At 47.2% G+C, this 11,245-nt stretch overlaps 1 protein-coding gene across 1 annotated transcript in view; it reads right to left on the minus strand.

Moving 5' to 3' along the window:
- LOC104467292 (astrotactin-2-like) overlaps positions 1–11,245 on the minus strand; it is a 92,780-nt gene that overhangs the window by 34,979 nt on the left and 46,556 nt on the right. The gene's annotated exons all lie outside the window — the stretch shown is intronic.

Here is an 11,245-nt window from a genome sequence, read left to right on the forward strand (position 1 = left end):
TTAAGCTTTTTGGGCACGATTATCCACTGCTGTGCAACCTGTCTCCTTGCAGTGGGCAGGCTGTCTATCAGCTAGACCTCATTGCGTTCAATTTCCATTTTGTATCAGTGTAACTCAAAGCCCAAGGTACGAAGCAATAAAAAAAAGCCAGAGCAGCTGCCCTGGTTGTGCCCCTCACTGCCAGTGATGGGAACCGGAGAAGGGGCTGCTGCAGCTGATCGATTTGGGCTGGTATAAGTAAACCCAGGCCCAAATTGCTGTGCCAGGCACCTTGTGCATGTGTAAATGTCAAGATACCACAGCAGAGGGAGGAGAATTCCCTTCTCAGCACTTTTCTTTCTTTATTTTTCTAAAAGGAAAAGTGACTAAGGACTACTGAACTGAAGCACAACTCTGGGTTCTTGGTATAGACTGTAGGGAATAACCCCGTGGTATCACCAGCCCAGAACACCTCTCTGTGTGGCTGAATTACCCAGGTAAAAGAAAAAATCCCCACCTCCCCAGCCCCCCAAACCGCATTTGCATCTTGTCTCAAAATACACAACTCAGTAACAAATGTCCCCCTTGGCTAGAGAAAAGAGCAGCAATAAATTCTTTCCTCCCTAAAGGAATCCAAGCCTTAATTATTCATTTTAATGCTCCCAGCACGATTTATTCCTTCCAAACGTTTTTCAGGCAGCTCTGACACAGGTCTCTGCAGCTTAACCCAGTCTCCAGCCCCGGGTCCGTACCAAACCCCACATCAACTCAACGCCCAGGTTGGGTTGGCGGCGGTAAAATCACTGCTTGGAAGTCACTGAGCACTGAACGGCCTTGAGCAAGCTCCTTAGCTCTGGGTTTACGGTTTAAACACACAAACCAACCTTTATTGCTCATTTCCAGCTTTAATTTCTGACCCTTTTCATACAATATTGGGCTGGGTTGGGGAACTCCCTGTCACCAGAAGTCACTGAGAACAGACACTGCCATGCCTTACAAACCAGATGAATCACAAACACGTAATGAAAGAGGAGGACCAGACAACAGCAAGAGATTTTAAGCCTCTTCAGAACTCAAACAACCAACTTGTGCCCAGGAAGAAACTTCCCAGATGGGATAGATCATCCCATGGGTGCCTACTGTGGGACTTCACACCTTCCTCCAGGGCACTCAGGGTTGAGAGGCAGCTGATGAGGAGTAGGAAAAATAGCTGGGCAGAGAGACTGGGATGAGCAACTGGGCAAGACCAAGGGGAGCTTTGGACTGGGAGTGCATGGGCACAGGGAGCATCAGTCACAACATCTGTGCCAGGGAGATGGGAGAGAAAAACACGGGTGGGGCAGGGAGTGAAGAGGGTGCAACCAGACTTGCAAGAGATTGGAAATAGGATGGAAACATCAGGTACAACCGCTGAATTAAAGCATGTATTAAAATTACACAGATATGTCTCCTTAAAGCATCTGCTAGCTTCTGAATGCTCATCTTTCATGGTCTTCCTGGGTAGCTCTGAAGGGAGAGGAGCAGGCTGGCAGTGAGCAGTGCCCCAAAACACAGCGACAGCTGCAGCACACGATGCTCTGGTTTGCTACGAAATCCGATCAGACCTGCCTAGGTTCAGAGTGCACTGCTGTCCCCCTGCACGGGAGGTAATGAAGCTCTCGGGGTATGCCAATGTGGTGTCACCTTGGGTTAAGCCCAAACCCTCGCAATAAAATCCCTACAGCAAGAGGCTGCTTTGTGTTCAATCCTGAGCCTCTGGGGAACTTTCCCCTCCTGTTGGCCCTGCTACAATCAAACAAAAGCAAAGAGGTTGTTAGGAAAAGAGCAAAAAGGATGCTATCAAAGGTGCTGAAAACTTTGCCCCAAGGCTGGGGGTCTTTCTACACCTGTATAAGCAGCAGTGAGATTGGTGATGGTACCAGGCTTTACGGAGCACAAACATGGTCGGGTAAGGGATACTCCGGGGATGAATCAACTGCCCAGAGCTGTCAATCTTTTTCATACTCTCCCCTGGGTGAAGCAAAGCCCATGGCAACTTTGTTCGTCTCACACAAGAGAAGTCTCTCTTTGTTCAGTCTGTGGTGCTCTGAGAGCAGCTGAAACGAAATTCCCTAAGCCTCCCCCAGGACTAGAAAACAAGTTATTCCTCAGATTTAAACTGGGACCTTGTCAGGGAAATGCAACGAAGGAAACAGGTGCATTTGCCAGATTTAGACTGGGACCTTGTCAATGAAATGCAACGAAGGAAACAGGTGCATTTGCTGGCATTGCAAGAGGATGATGGACCACTAAAGTTGTCCTACAAAGTAAAAGTGGTCTTGGGATGCTGCAGCAATGGAGAAATACTGACCTCAGTGCACAAGGTAATGGTGAGAGCTCAGTGCGTTGTACTGTTCATCCGTGCTTGTGAACAAGGCATGGGGAAAGCAGGTGAGAAGGCTTCACAGAGAAATAACAAAAAGGACAAGTTTACTATACGAGCAGAGACATAAAAAGGCCAAGCAGAACTACATGACACTCTGAATACATCAACAGGGCAGGCACTCAAATGGAAAATAAATATTTAGGCTAATGGGCAGTAATGGCAAGAGAAAGTAAATTGGATATGAATAATCGGTCTGCTCCTGAGAAGGGCAAATAACCTAACTATCTTTTAAGAAGCAGTTTGATCACTTTATAAAAGGGATTACATGGATAAGTAGCTTGTGATGGAAAGCAAAGGGGCTTCTCCTTCCTGTCTGGACCTGTGTTCTCGCACACCCCGCCAGCAAATATAAAGAAGGATTTCAGCCTCCCAAAGCAGCCCTGAAGCACAAACCTTCTACACTGCTGTAGTATCTTTGCTCATGTTATTAAATTTCAGAAAGAATCCAAAGGTTCTCTGCAGAGTAAATGATAGCTAAGTAGATCATCTCTGTGGAGTAGGAGGCATTTTATTGACCAGACAGCCATCTGTGTCCTTCATTAATAGTAATAAATAATTGATGTCACACTAAATAAAGCAATAAGCTGTTACAGATATCAAGGACAAATGACCAGCTCCTGTGAGGATGCCTCACCTGTGTTCACTTCTCGGTAGTAAAAAATCCAGACCAGAGCTTGACATCACTAAGTGCTGTGCACAGAGCAAAGGTGGCACCCGCTGCACACCGAGTACAGGTAACAGAGCGACTGTGCTCAGCAAAGGGATACTCCCAACTACAAGGCTCTCTTCCCCCTCATTTCCCTGCCACTGCCTTCCCAGGACTGGTCTGCTCCAAACCATCCAAATCCCCAGGCAGCTTTTGAAAATCAATCTCTGCTCTACTAATGACTGCCGGGAAGATGCGGCTCCCTCCAGGTGGCATCTTCCTTCTCTCTCCAGTGCAACCCCTCGCTACTGCCTCGTCCTCTTCCATAGACACATCTGTGGAGTTTGGCAAACCTCCTCCTTTTGGTTTTGCAAACATGTACGTTATACTCGTTCTGGTGGTGCGGTGAGTCAGAGCTCCCCCAAAAAACAGAGGAAAATAACAGCACACTTGGAATTTGCAGAGGGGTTAGCCCCATATTGTGAAGCTTTGCAAACCTCTCCTGGCCACACCAGGTCTGGCCACACAAGCCAACCCTCTGGTGATGGTCTGGGATCGCCACCTGGGAACACAACGATGTCTGGGCTGGAGGAGGACACTCCCAACCCAGCTGCCTGTCTGCAAGGCTGAGCTGGCAATCTGCTCCCCAGCGAGCACATTTCTAGGGGCAGGAGGCTCAGATGGGCAGGAATGGGGGCTGAGGAACAAAAATGGATGGGAGCAGGTTCAGACTGCTTGCTCGCAGCATCCAACAGCCTTCGCCTGCCTCAGTCCTTCCACTGCGACCCGTGCCAGTGCCCAGCAGTCGCAGACTGCAGGCAGGATGAATCAGATATCAACCATCCCGCCGAAGACAATAGGAGTTACGGCGTTGAGTTCAACCAGGATGAACAAGAGAGCGAGGCCAGGAGCCCCCGGGAGGTCAGAGGACCCAGAGGAAGCTCTGGGACCCTCACAGGTGTTCCCACACGTTCAGCCCCTGTCCCCGTGCCCAGAGCAGCACAGACCAAACCCAGGTGGTGCAAACCAAAGTGGAAATGAAGACAAGAGAAGACCCCTGCTGCGATTCACCTTTGAGATTCCTAGAAAGAGCACAAAGGGGCAAGTAGGAAGGCACCAACGCCTCTGTCTTGACAGCTTCTTTACCAGACTGGATGAAACCAACCCTGCAATGTTACCAGTCACTTTCTTCTGATTGTGGTTTTCTCTCTCCCTCTCTCTCCCTTTCTGCTTTTTTTCAACCTGTTTTCAATTTACTCTTGTGGCATCTCTGACTGTGACCTCATTCTGGTACTTAAGGGGAAGAAGAAAAAAAAAAAAAAAGAGAGAATGTCCTTTAAAAAAGAAATGAAAGAAATCATATTTTATTTAGCTTGGTTGGTTTTGAAGCTTTAGCAGAAGAAAGATTAACCTTTTCTGCCTAACTTAATGAAAACAAGGAGAAAGCCTGTACGGATAAATAAATATCTGTGTGGGTACGGAGCAGGCACGATCGTGTTACAGCCCCGGTGGAGCTGTAATGGGGAACAGGCGCGTTCCTGCGCAGCGGCTCCCAATTCCCGATCCATTTTCAAGGAAAGGAAAACAGAGTAGAATGTCAGAGGCCCAAGTGGGCATAAATGAGGGAGCCCAGGGAAAGCAGATGGGGCCCAGCGAGGACCTCCGTCCCCAGCAGTGACCTCCAGAGCAATGCCAACAAAGCAGATGGAAAAAGAGACCTTACTCCCCTTTGCTCTTGACAGGTTTCAGTTCGTGAAATGAGGAAACAAATGGCATGCTCAGCCCTCCAGGTGTGTCACCTTTTGGGGGTCGTCGTCCCACCCTCCTCTTCCTCCAGGGCTCTGCCTCTGAGGACGGGAGGTTGAGAGGAGGGCTGGGAGCAGAAGGCTTGGACCAGGTTTTTGGACGGGTAGATGAGGAGCACAGGCTTGCAGGGTGGGTCCTCCCCAACAAAGTTGTACTTTGATTTAATAGGCTTCGGATCCAGTGCTTGGCGGGGGAAGGCAGCGGAAGGTGGTTTTGTCTTGGAGATGATGGGCTGATTTAAATTAGTGTAACATCACTTTAGGCAACAGAGCTGTTCCCATTTACATCAGCAGATGGTCTGTCTTGCTGCCTAGATCATTAAAAGCAAACTATCCCTACTGATCCTGGTGGAAGGATGTCAAAACCTCCTGCCCTACATGGATTGCCAGATGATAAAAGAAATAAAAAGGCCTCGTTATTACTAAAAAAAAAATCCTGCTCACATTCTGGGAGCATCCACGCATGCCAGCCTCTTGTGGTAGATGAGAGTCTAAGCCCCACACCAAAAAAGCCTCTGAAATAATTTCTTTGTCATGACTTTTCTCAAAGACACATCCATTGGGAATCCCTCTGGCTGGGCACAGGCTGTCTAGGCTGGAAGAGCAAAGCCGGTGATTATGCTGTGCAACTTTGGGCATTGTTTGTGCCTCACTCACCAACTTGTACGAAGGTGCAAACTGCCGTACTCTGAACGACTTCACCTTGCCCGAGTTATGAATTTTGGGGGAATTGGCTTCCTGTGTCTCTCTGTATCTCTCTGATACTAGACACATTAATAATAATGAAGAGCTCTCCTCTGGGCTTCCCAGTTCCTCTGCAGATGGAAGACTCCATTTGTAGATGGCTAAATTTAAGGAATAATGCTTTAGCTGAGCTAAGAGCAAAAGTTGCATTCCAGTGTCACAGAAGTCCCTCAGATGGCTTCACTGGTGCTCTCAAGGGCTACAACTTGCTGCACATGGAGTGACCATGTGGAACTGAAGGATGAGCTGTCTTGGGCTGTTCCTACCAAGAGCAGCCAGTCGAACAGAAGGAAATGATCTTAATTTGGATGAACTGCAATGTTCTAAAAACATGATGCACAAGGCTAATCATGAGTGTATCCTTCTTTTAGGGTCATCAACAGGACTCACTGCTCCTTCACCTGAGCTCTCCACAGACTGCTTATGACAGTTCTTTCACAGTCAATATCTTAAGACCTCAGCAAAACTGCTTCAACTCATGTAAAAATGCATCACCTCCTCCATCTCCCCCAAGGCAGCATGCTGCTGGAGGAGAGTGAGAATTAATGCATTTCATTCGGTGCTGTGAGCTCTCCAGTGTTTCTCAAGGTTCACTGGGTTGCTAGGGGTCAACCACAGCCAGACACAAGCTGACTCTGCTATGCTTGGAGCCATCCAGGCATGAGCCAGTTCCAGTCTCAAAGCCACGTATTCACATTAGCATGGTGGAGAGTCCAAGTGAATTTATCTATTCCCTGGGAGTTTGTTTTGGGCTCTGCAGCATGTTAAAATAGTTACTTATTTCAAGGCAAAGTGGGAATCCATTTGCACTGAGAGTTGTGCACACACAGAGCAAAGACATGAGCTTTGTCCTCAGATACTTACTTTCTGGCAGAAGATTTTGTCTGTCACCGCAGATCTAGTTCTCCCTCTCATCAGCACAGTTCCAGTTCCCACCCTCATTCTTGATTTCCTTTCATTTTTAGCTTCTTAAGAGATTTCTAAACAATGGACCACTGGTCCAGACCACTTGGTGGTCCCCAAGGTCCGTAAGTCAACAGTCTGTAGCAGATCCAGGGCCAGCAAGGAGCCTTGTGTTCAAGCAGGAATCCCACCAGCCCCAGAGCAACTCTTCTACAGCACAAACTGGTGTGTCAGATATTACAGAGATGGCAACAAAACCTGTATCATAATCTCTTTCCTCTGAAATGCACAAAGCTACTGCACGCTTGCAGTTCCTACGAGAAAAAGCAACTGTCCAAAAATGACTCCCAAATTTTGGATGTAAAGATGACACCAAGAACCTGGGCTCCACCAGTCCAGAGCACTGGGAGGTTCCATCTTCTGCTGGGACTAAGATGACTAAACTTGATAGGGAACAGCTTTCACCGTGAGACATGGCAGAGGACAAATCCTGGGATCCTTCCTAAGGAAAGTCAATGATGAGGTGACTCTGGCCAGTCCAAGCTGGCCCTGGTGACACACCTACCATGTGTCTGACACACAAACCTGCCTAGCGCACAAACTTCCCAACCTGCCTAACACATGATGGTCTACGAAGAAAGCAGAGGAGACTTGTCAAACCGCAGGGTCAAGTCCTTCATTTCCAGCTCTGCTGAGCAGCCTCTTACCTTTATTTTCAGCTCCTTATGCCCCACAGAACCCCACTGGCTGATTTGCCCCCCTCCAGACCAAGCCTTACATACACACACAAACACCAGACTAGCAGGAGGGGCAAAGAACATTTTCTAGAAAGAAACTCAGCGTGCAATTAATCATTAAAACCAAAATTATCTTGGGTGATTTGTCAAATGAAATTACTTTAAACCTATGCTGAAAAGTTATCAGCTGATCTGTGCTTCGCTTCTCCTTGCACTTACTAGGAAACGGGAAGTTTTTTTACCTCTTGGATCAGCCAATTTCTTCTCTACTGCCACTGTTGCCTACACCTGCTCCCAGTCCCTTCTTGCACTTCATGGCTCAGTGCTGGAAAGTGCACCAAACCACTACCTCTAGTGGCAACCAATATAGAGAAACTATTCTTTGCTCGGTCCCATTTATTCTGAAGTTAAAATGCATAAATGCTGATGAATCAGCAAAAATACTTTGGACCAGTACATTCCGAAGGGCTCAGCACACAAACAGCAGACAGATCTGCAGCCTGTTAGCCAACAAACACTTAAAAATTGGTCCTGGTGGAGGGACCCACACAGAAGCAGATCTCTTATTTGGCCCTAATATGCAGTTTTGGACATTTGAGAATATGTGGGCAGATCCTCAGTTCATAAAATCTTCTGTAGCTCCCTTGAAGTCAATGGAACAATAACAATTTACACTAGCTGAGTTTCTGCATCCTGGCTGTGAGCTATTTGGAACAACTACCCCATAATGATTATTACAGATATTTCAGATCACTCGTCTAAGATGGATAGGAGAATACCACTGCGTAAGAAAATAGAGAGCTGGTTTGCTATGATTTCCAAAGAATTATTGACCCATATCTTGCAAACATTTACACATGTTTAGCTTTATTCATGTGAGTTGTTCCATTACACTCATGTGCCAGATAAACTAATGTACATGCTTGCAGGAGCGAGGTTAAACCTTGTGCAAACACAACGAGTTCTAAATATTTTTGTAGATATGTTCATTTACTTCAGATTCAGACTAGAAAGCGTGCCGTTTGACTGTGTCTCCTTTCATAACTCTCCGTTTATCCAAGCAGGTATCACAAGAGAAGCCAAATACGATACCAGGATAAAACTGAGAAAAGCAGAAATTAGCTGACCACAACACCCACTTGGTCAGGACTGATGTATGCAAGAGTTGCCATCAGTTCTTGAACAAGGAATTACCTGGGTTACTAGAGTATGTTCCCAACAGCTTGCTTAACACAGATCACGAATCATTCACTCATTGATTTCCCCACAATGAAGTTCACATTTTTCTTCAGTTGTGCTTCATTAGAAGACACAAGTCAGTGAAGAGGAGAAAGAGCTGGGAATCTCCCGGCCACGAGGAGTCTACCTCAGCATCCATCATCATACCAGCAATCACTCCACCTTTTCCACCAAGATTACAAGGTGAGACAGGATCTCCCACACCACTGCACGGTCCTGCTGCTCACAAGGACAGAATACAACCTCTAATCTCTTAAACTGAGCTGGTTTTGTTTCCTTGAGGACAAAACACGTGTCAACAAGGCGCCTGACACACAGAGATTCAATGCACTCACAAAGGCCATTAATACCTCCAACATGTCAGCATTCGCACCCCTCGGCCAAGCCGTGAGCTCCGTTGCGATACACACCTGCGTCGCAGAAGCCTGCAGCGTCGCGAGAGGAAGCAGGTAAAGGGGCATGGATGCAAAGAAAGGAAATGACTTTTTCAAAGTAGCAGGTAAAAGGCAAACTTGAGGCTATAACACAGAGCCCCAGTCCAGATCTCTCACCACTACTAGCTGGCTCTCATCTCTGAAAGACCACGGACCCTTTTTTACAAGTGAGCAGACTCCAGGCACCGAGGATACCTGCCACAAGCACGCAGAGGACACTGGCATGGAAAGAATGCCTTCTGCTCTGAATTTTAAGCCACATTCCCAGAAACCAAGATAAATCAATCCTGGAATCTACAGGAAAGGGGAGCTGTTAGTAGCGAGGACAGTTCTGATGGATGATGTCCCCTGGGAACCCATCACACCCAAGGCCCTCTATGGTGGGAACAGTTGTTTGACTCCCAGATATCCTTGGCAAAGCAACGTATCTGGGTACGCTCCCCGTCCCCAGAATCACCGATCGCTCTAGGATGGTTAGTTGGAGACCTGTCATCACCAGCAACTGTGCAACATCTTACAACTTAGACGACAAAAGACAGATTCCCAGAATGAGCAGAGCAGGATTAAGGCAAGCTGTAAATGGACTCCAGGGCTGTTCCAGGATCTGTGCTGACGAGGACAGCCAGTGTCAGGTAGCCAACCCGGAGCTCATACAGCAAGGTTATCACTTCCCTCTTTTCTTCAAATCCGTAAATAGAACCCAAACGTCGCTTGGGCCATGTTAGAGAGATAAGGTGAGTCTCTCCCATCCCTTGCAAAGCCTGAAATAGAAGCCCTGCTACTCTCCATCCTAAGCATCAAGCGGAGGATGTTGACATTTAGCAGTAGGGAAAATTACCCAAACAATGAACCTTTCTCAGGTCTCTCTTTTCCCCTCCCTTCCCCTGGTCCCCTGGAAAATGTTCATAAAGTGAAGTGGAAAAAAACAAAAACAAAACAGACAAAAAAAAAAAAAAACCCAACGCAAATCCCAACAACCAAAACCCAGCCTTCCTAAGGCTGTGGAAATAACATGTAGAGGAGAAGAGTGAGTCAGGCTCTGCTAACTGTGCACAGGTCACCCATCCTGAAGGCAGAGATGATTCACCAAGGCAGCAAGAACTAGAAGGTAAAAGAGATCAAAAAGAGGGTGTGGAAAGAAAGTTGTATCCTAGAAGAGACAGAAATAAAAAATGAAATGGTTCCGGGTTGCATGCACCTTGCTCTTTATCGAACACCACTCAACTGGAACTGACCCAGGACCACTCTGGGAGTGGTGAGATCATTCCCCTGGTGCTTTGTCCAGCCTTTCTTTGTGAGAAGGAGGGCAAACAGGCTGTGAGACCTCAATCCATCTCCATCCCCTGCTCTTCCCTCTCTTTTCCCCTGCACGAGATACTCAGCAGAGCCTCACCTCCCTGCCCCTTCTTCCACCGCTCTTTTCCTGCATCCATTCCCTTTAACTGCCGCTGCACTATGGGACTCTGTTTTCCCCATAAAAGATGCTTTCAAGGAGATGAGAAAAGCAGAGGAGCATGGCATTCCATGGGGAGGCCCTCCTGGATGCCACTGGCACAGAAAGCACATTGTCACCAGGGATGGAGAGGAGGATGGGGCTCAGGTGCCTGCAGAGACCTCTGCCTGCCAGAATGCTCTCCTGCTGTTCCTCCATTCACCCTTCCTCCTCAGCCATATCCCCACCTTTTATTTAATAACCATAAAAATCCGAACACAAATACATTGCTCTGAAAAAAAAACATAAATACAAAAAAAAATTCTCCCTCTCAAGTTCACAATGAGAGCTATAAAACTTTTTCTGCTTGGAAAACTCTCCCAGTCAGTTTTTCCTACTGTTTAATCCCCGCTTTGAGTTACACAGAATGAGTAAACACATTTTATAAGGTTCTAATTCATACCTAACCCATACAGTTTATAGCTTAACATAGTAAAATATACACACACACGCACACTTTTTATACATATATATATATGTATATATATAGATACACACACATATGCATAAAATAGCCCTGGTCCTGCTCCTGCAAGCCTCCCAGCAGCAGGTCTGATTGCTCCAGCATGTGCTATGCAAGCAGCCTGGGGTGCTGAGGTGTGAGTTAGCTGGCCTGGGGAGTAGTTTCCCTTCCAGATCCCTGCAACCTCCTTTGTAATACCTAATTAGTCAGTCTCATTAAGTGAACAGCAAGATCCACCACTCCATCCTTGGAGGACTAAGTAATGCCACCAGGTGGGATCCCAGGAAGAATTTTTGTCCACTTTCTGCCCAGCGAGCACCTGGAGCAAAGCCCCATGGCAGGAGGCAGCGGAGGCTGGGCTGGAGGGGGTGGGGGGGG

This window comes from Pterocles gutturalis, unplaced genomic scaffold (assembly GCF_000699245.1).
Source record: "Pterocles gutturalis isolate BGI_N339 unplaced genomic scaffold, ASM69924v1 scaffold639, whole genome shotgun sequence".
Taxonomy (NCBI): domain Eukaryota; kingdom Metazoa; phylum Chordata; class Aves; order Pterocliformes; family Pteroclidae; genus Pterocles; species Pterocles gutturalis.